Here is a 7265-nt window from a genome sequence, read left to right as displayed (position 1 = left end):
CATGATACTTTTCTATACTTTTGATATGTTGAAAGTACACAACTTAGTGACATGTTCCAGCAGAAATTGTTTTTATTGCAATTTGTTCTACCCCTTTTGCCAGTGTTACTGGACTAAAACATTGAACCTGTTTTTGTCACAGAATGGCTGATATACTGCTTCTGTGACTATAAGTTTAATTTGCGCACTCACTCACTCACAGGGGCTCCTTTCCAGTCTAAAATGAACGATTGGTTTATTTATATACATTCGGGGATCAAGTGTTCGTGTTTACCATGGCGTGTCAGCTCGCTGAAAGAAGTCAGCCTAAAGAAACCCAAATCTTACAGGTGGGTTGCTTTGGTAACGAACATGGGCATGGAGTTGACAAAATTAGTAACAAGCCCAAAGCAAACACGAATTTGAACCCATCACCAGAAGTGTCTGTCAAAGCCAAAGGTCACTACTGTGCATTGACGGTATCCCCATGTGAAATGATAATGCAAAAGGAACGTGAATTTTTGCAATGGTATGAAATGTCCCATGATTTCTTCACACGTGCACAATACTTAAAATGATAACAAACTACGTCGAATATGGAACAAGGCACTGCCTCAAAGACCAGGAAGATTTTATGTCAATTTCACCCCAATAACGTAATCAGTTTTGAATTTTAGGTTTTTGGAAATTGCAGTCGTCCCATCTTTGGACAAAATGTAATTCTGAAATGCAAGGTCCGTCACTGGCTTAATGAAACATCAATAGAAATCAAGGTGAAGCGTAGTAGTATTCCTAAAAGTAAACAAAAACGTACCAACGTCACACATGAAGGGGTTTTTTATCTGCGTATGATCACAAAAAGTCAACGTACATGTCAAATAAACAAACTTGGATGCAAATCTGAAACAGTCTAAAACAGGCTATAACTTACCAACAACTGAAGGTAGATCACTATACCAAAGACTATAGGGACATACCGTACGTTTGTTTCCTGCGGAGACCATACGGGCGTGTTACACGTTGGAGTGAGTGAGTTACACTTTAAACTCGCTTTGGCAATATCTCAGTGAGTGAGTTTAGTTTTACACCGCACTCAGCAATATTCCAGCTATATGGCGACGGTCTGTAAATAATCGAGTCTGGACCAGACAATCCAGTGACCAACAACATGAGCATCGATCTGTGCAATTGGGAACCGATGACATGTGTCAACCAAGTCAGTGAACCTGACCACCCGATCCCGTTAGTCGCCTCTTCCGACAAGCATAGTCGCCTTTTATGGTAAGCATAGGTTGCTGAAGGCCTATCCTACCCCTGGACCTTCACGGGTTCAATATTTCAGCCATATAGTGACTAAAAGTATCTAGATTGAAAATAATTTATGGGAGTGCCATTTAAATATAGTGCAGGGTCATTATACGGTTTATTATTATACGGTATATTAAAATCATCCACAAAAAATGATCCATCAATTTAAAACCTTGGATCAACTACTGACCTTATCAATCCATGATAAATACATAAAAATTATAAGAAGACTGGACAGTTAAAATAAATAGAATAGAATATTGGAAATATTAATATAAAAATAGGATGTAAATCTGAGTGGATGAGCGAGTTACTATTTAACGTCACATCGGCAATATCTCAAACATATCGTGACGAGAACATTTAATAATGTATATTGTAAAACCTGTCGGCGAAGGACAGTAAAACAACCAGAATATGACAATTTGAATTCAAACTAGTCTGGAAAGTTAAAACTAATATGATTATTCGAACAATAAATTATAAAAACAAGCTATAGATTGCCAACAACTGAAAGTAGAGTGAGTGAGTTAAAATTTTACATCGCATCGGCAATATTACAGCCATATAGCGATGAAAACAAGGTAATCAATCTAAAATACCCGTCGACAAAGGACAGTAAAACTAACTAGATTATCACAGATATATTGACTAGTCATGAAATCTAAAATATTTTAACTGGAGAGGACGATACAGTGTATAAAACAGGCTATAGTTCGCCAACAACTGAAAGTATATGACCATACACTAGGGACAATGGGGACTTACAGTACCTTTTCTTCCTGCATGGACCCTGGTTGGATTTACATCAATTTAGACATATCTAGCCAAAAATTAAAAATACACATATACTACGATTAAGAACAGTGCAAATTTTAGATTTACTATGAAAGTTTTTGGAGGTACGTACCCTCTCAGGAGGACAATAATTTTACAATACTTCAACCCCCTTTGAGGGTACAGCCACCAAGAATTCAAGTCACTAATCTCAACAACCAATAGTTAAAATACATCTATCTACAGAACACACCATTCAAAAGTCATCCAAAAAATCAATTTCTTTAAAAAAAAAACAATAATTAAATGAGAACTAACGTTTGTAAAATGGTCCTTAACGGTTTTGACATTAAAATATTTATCCCTTGTGATGGAGAATTCAACACAGTCAAGCAGAATATGCTTGACCGTGAGACTCTCATCACAAGGGATACAAAATGGAGGATCCTCACCTTTTAATAGGTATGCATGAGTATATCTAGTATGGCCAATACAACATCGTCGTAAAATATCTTCTTCAAATCTTGGACTGACAACCCAAGTAGGTGTAACAAATCTTTGGTTTTATTTCATGTAATTTATTGATGCCTACCTGGGTGTCCCACTTCCTCTGAAACAGATCACGGATATAAGATCTAATGGTAGCTTTATAATCAGTGTATTGAATAAGAAGTGGTGTCACAGATTTGTTGAGTGCTGCCTTGGCAGCACGATCGGCCATCGCGTTACCGGAAATGCCAACGTGGCTGGGTAACCAACAGAAGACGATGTCGTATTGGCCAGTAGCAAGATCATTATACAATTCAATAATTTCAATTAAAAGTGGATGTTTACAAGAAATAGTTTTAATAGCCTTAAGGCAAGAAAGAGAGTCTGAACAGATTATATACTGTTTATGTTTAGGGTGTCTTTGAATATATTTAAGAGCCGTTAGTATGACATTAGCTTCAGCTGTAAAAATAGAACTATTATCTAGTAATCTAGAAGATATTGTTCTGGATCCAATGACAGTGGCGCAGGCCACTGCGCCACCGTCCTTGGACCCATCTGTAAATAAGGATTTATAATTGCTATATTTAAGTTTTAATTGATTATAGTCTTGTTTGTAATGTAATTCATTAGTTTCTCATTTTTTAAATGTAGTTAATGTTAGGTCCACTTGGGGCCTAACCAAATGCCAAGGAGGAGAAGAAAGAAGTCGGGAAGGAGCTATATTTTCCAGCTCAATACTAGAATATCTTTTGGATGGATGTATTGTGGAGCCACCCCACACTCTTTCGGAGGGCGACAAGCTATGTGCCCTAGAATGGACGTTTTCAGAAACGTCCATGTCTTCAAGAGACCCATATTTATTGAACAATTGTATTTTATTTTGTGACCCTTTAGGAGCTCTGCCACTTTGGTGTTTTGAATCATCAGGCTTAGGTTTACTTTTCATAGTTTGCTGACTATCAGCTGTCGATTGAGTCTTTGAGAGTGACTGAGATGATGATGATGATGATGATGATGATGATGATGATGATGAAGCGATTCCTCAGTCTGAGATGATATGGCAGGGTAAAAAAGCTGCGGAGGATCGCAATTTACCCAAGTCAAGGTAGTTTGGCAGCCTGTTGATGACTTTGTTATTTTAGAGCTAGACTCCAATTATGTTTTCGCTACTGTAGCATAACTTTCTGAAAGTTCAGATCTCTTTACTAGTTTTTTGGCCTCCGAAAAAGAGATATTTTGAGGAAATTTTATTTTCTTGATCTCCATTTGCTCCTTAGAAAATGAAGAATGGTCGCCTGAGCAATTGGTGTGTTTTTAAAATCACTGTCACAATCTTCTGTTGTGTGTGATTTCCCACCACAGTGAGCACACACAGTTACACCAGGTAGTTACACCATGTCCATATTTCTTGCATTTATAACACCTTAACGGGTTGGGGATGTATGTATCAACCTGAATGTTACAGTAGCCTGCCTTCACTGATTTGGGTGCATTTGGAGAGGAAAAAGTAAACAGATACGTATTGGTTTTGATGGTTTCGTTGTTTCTCCGAGTTGAAAAGCACTTGATGTAGAGTGCATCTTGATCCTTCATTTCAGATCCTATATCAAGGTTTGACATATCATCAAACAGTCAATCTCGATCTCTAACGATACCTCTGCTCGTGTTCAAGGTTTTGTGTGCAGACACCGTGACCGGAATGCCCACGAAAAATTTTATGTTCATCAGGTTGGTTGATTGTTGTGTTTTACTACATTCAACTAACAGCGCACCCAAACGTAAGCGTCTAATGTTTTTCACAACTCCAGCAATACCTTGAATACCTTTCGAGACAGCAAAGGTGTTAAGCTTTAACGGTGTCTTGTCAGGAGTCTCAATCACAATGAAACGCGGCCGATACTCTATGAATGCAGACTGTGTGTGGTCAGTATCAACAGGGTCAATATCAAGTGGACGCTTGCTCTTTTTTGTGGGGTTTTGTAAGCCATGTTTGGTTGTTAGATTGATCATCTGAACTTCCCACCCACCACGGAGTGTCTCAAGGAGAATGCGGAAGGCAAGTGGGTCTGCAGCACCAAGGATACTCTGATTATAATCTCTATCGGAAGAATTATAAATAACTAATCCACCAGATTGGCCCATGAGCCATCGCCTTCTAGCATAAGACCCTAGGCAAAGTTCATATTATCATGATTCACAGTCCAAAAAGTTACAGATCAACAGTAGTGCCAAGACCAAAATTCAAAACAATTCCAAATCAAATTTGTACAATGACACATACTCAGTCCATGCACAGGGCTTGGAATGACCAGCCGATTGGTTGAACCGGGCCCATTCAACCACCTAGGTGAAGTCAGGGCCGAAGTGGTGTATTAGGCAACAGGAACGCGGTTGCAGGCCCATATTGCCCCCAAGCACCAGGATCCCCTCCTCCACCGACACAGGGCCGCAACCCACGGCAAACGGGTTGGTGGACCAAATATCCCCTCGGGTCCACTACGGGGGTGAACGGCTATTGGCGTCACCCAGCACCCACCACAAGGAGGTGGCCGTTCACGGGTGCCGCACACAGCATCATTGCTGCGTGCAGCGCATGGCTCATTATGACACATCCACTGCCATATTGATCAATCTGGGCGATACAAGTCTGGGCAAAACGTTCATTTCGACTTAGATAGACACGTGATCTTCTGCCATAGCATTAAAGCAGAAACAGTGTTTTGTCACTTACACAGGTTTATTTTGATTGAAAACATATGACCGCGGCAGAAATAATGACCTCCCGCGTCCTTTGTCTTTCCAGCTTATTTGCAGTCATCGTTATACCATGATGACCTTTCATGTGTTGAATGGCAGGGGAAATTGGGGCACACCTGTTAGCTGTGTTTTTTAGTTCATCAGAGAAACATTTCATAGCACCATGAATGTTTAATACTGGAATCAAGCAATTGAGCATTTTTAAATATCATGTATACCCAGCTCAAACAATTTATGTATTGATGTTTACACATAATTTTTATTTGAGGCCTTGTCACAGTAAATAACAACAAACTTTTCTTGCTGGGCAGCACGATTAGATATGTTAATGTAACCGAAGTGGTTTGGGATATATCTCAAAGGCAAATGGGTTTCAGTAGATGTCAGGGTTTATTGGCAAACTCGTAACAAAAGGGCCCTGTGAAAATAGATACATTGTATTAACACACTGTATCAAAAATATACCACAGTACTTCAAGGGCCAACACAGATGAGAATTAACCCTAAATGCTACTATCAACCACATATAATCAATACAATAATTATTGATTGGTCAGGTCATAGAGTGAGTGTATATATATATTCATACTTATATATATTCAAGATGACCATTAAACATCATATAAGGGTACTACATAGTTATTTACAATACAATGTTAATGGCCCTCACCGAGTGTATGGCACTGCTCCTTTGGACGTCAGAAACGTCAGCAAGTATGTTTGCCACACCTGAACCTAAATATATACAAAATCGATGCTCTGCACCCGTATCACACTACAGTACATACAGTATCCATTTGAACGACCCATCTTATACATACATACATACATACATGCATGCATGCATGCATTCATACATACATACATACATACATACATACATACATACATACATACATACATACATACATACATACATACATACATACATACATACATACATACACATTATATTTACCTACACAATATAGTTATATAACTTCTCCGTGGAAATGCTATTTAAGAATACCTGCAATACACTCTCATACCAAGAAGTATTGCTAGGACCTAGTTATGTGGCACACACCAGATACTTAATTTAAGTTATATTTACCACACATAACATGATACATGCCTTAAAAGAAGCTAAGAAATAATATATACACACTAAATATGAAGACATAATATACACCTTTCCGCATTACATTCGTCGGACTAGATCTTTCCTATCGATATGACAAAATAACCAATGCCCATGACGCCTTTTGATAGAGAGGAGAGGTGTTTGTAGACAGGTCGTAGTCCACTTCATATGGATCTATATTTTGCTTCATCCGTTTATTTGCTGTATGTCCCGTTTTGCCACGCTGGTACCAGTAAAGTTCTTGCTTAGCACAAATGAGGCAGTGGGTTTCATTTCGGTCTGAAACAGATATAGTGCTCATTTAGGAAGTGCACATACCCTAAATCCACGTAAGTCATCCAAAGAAGTGCGTTTGACCAACCCATCACGCATTTTGTTGCAACTGATTTACACTGAAAACTTTTCCAATGTATGCATTGCCGTGTTCATCTTACCACCAACGTTCAGGCTGTTGCGGTCTGTATCACTTTACACGTAGCAGTTACTTTATGCTCGATCGATGAGAGAGAGAGAGAGAGAGAGACACACAGAGAGAGAGAGAGAGAGAGAGAGAGAGAGAGAGCGACAGAGAGAGAGAGAGAGTTTATTGTATGAAAGGTCGTCGGCCCATATACAAATTTACTCAAGTAAACAATTTGTAGACTCGGTGGAAATCACAAAACCATACAACATTCCTTTACAATTGGTGGTAATCCGGGGAACTCAGTGAGCTTTAACAAGTTATATTATTTCTTAGGTCCATTCCATGTTTTACAAAGAGAGATAATCTAAATGTTACATTGACATCATTTGAGGATAAAATAGAAACAAACCCTATTCTACTCGTCTT

This window comes from Haliotis asinina, chromosome 1 (assembly GCF_037392515.1).
Source record: "Haliotis asinina isolate JCU_RB_2024 chromosome 1, JCU_Hal_asi_v2, whole genome shotgun sequence".
Classification (NCBI taxonomy): Eukaryota; Metazoa; Mollusca; class Gastropoda; order Lepetellida; family Haliotidae; genus Haliotis; species Haliotis asinina.
This window is presented reverse-complemented; position numbering follows the sequence as displayed.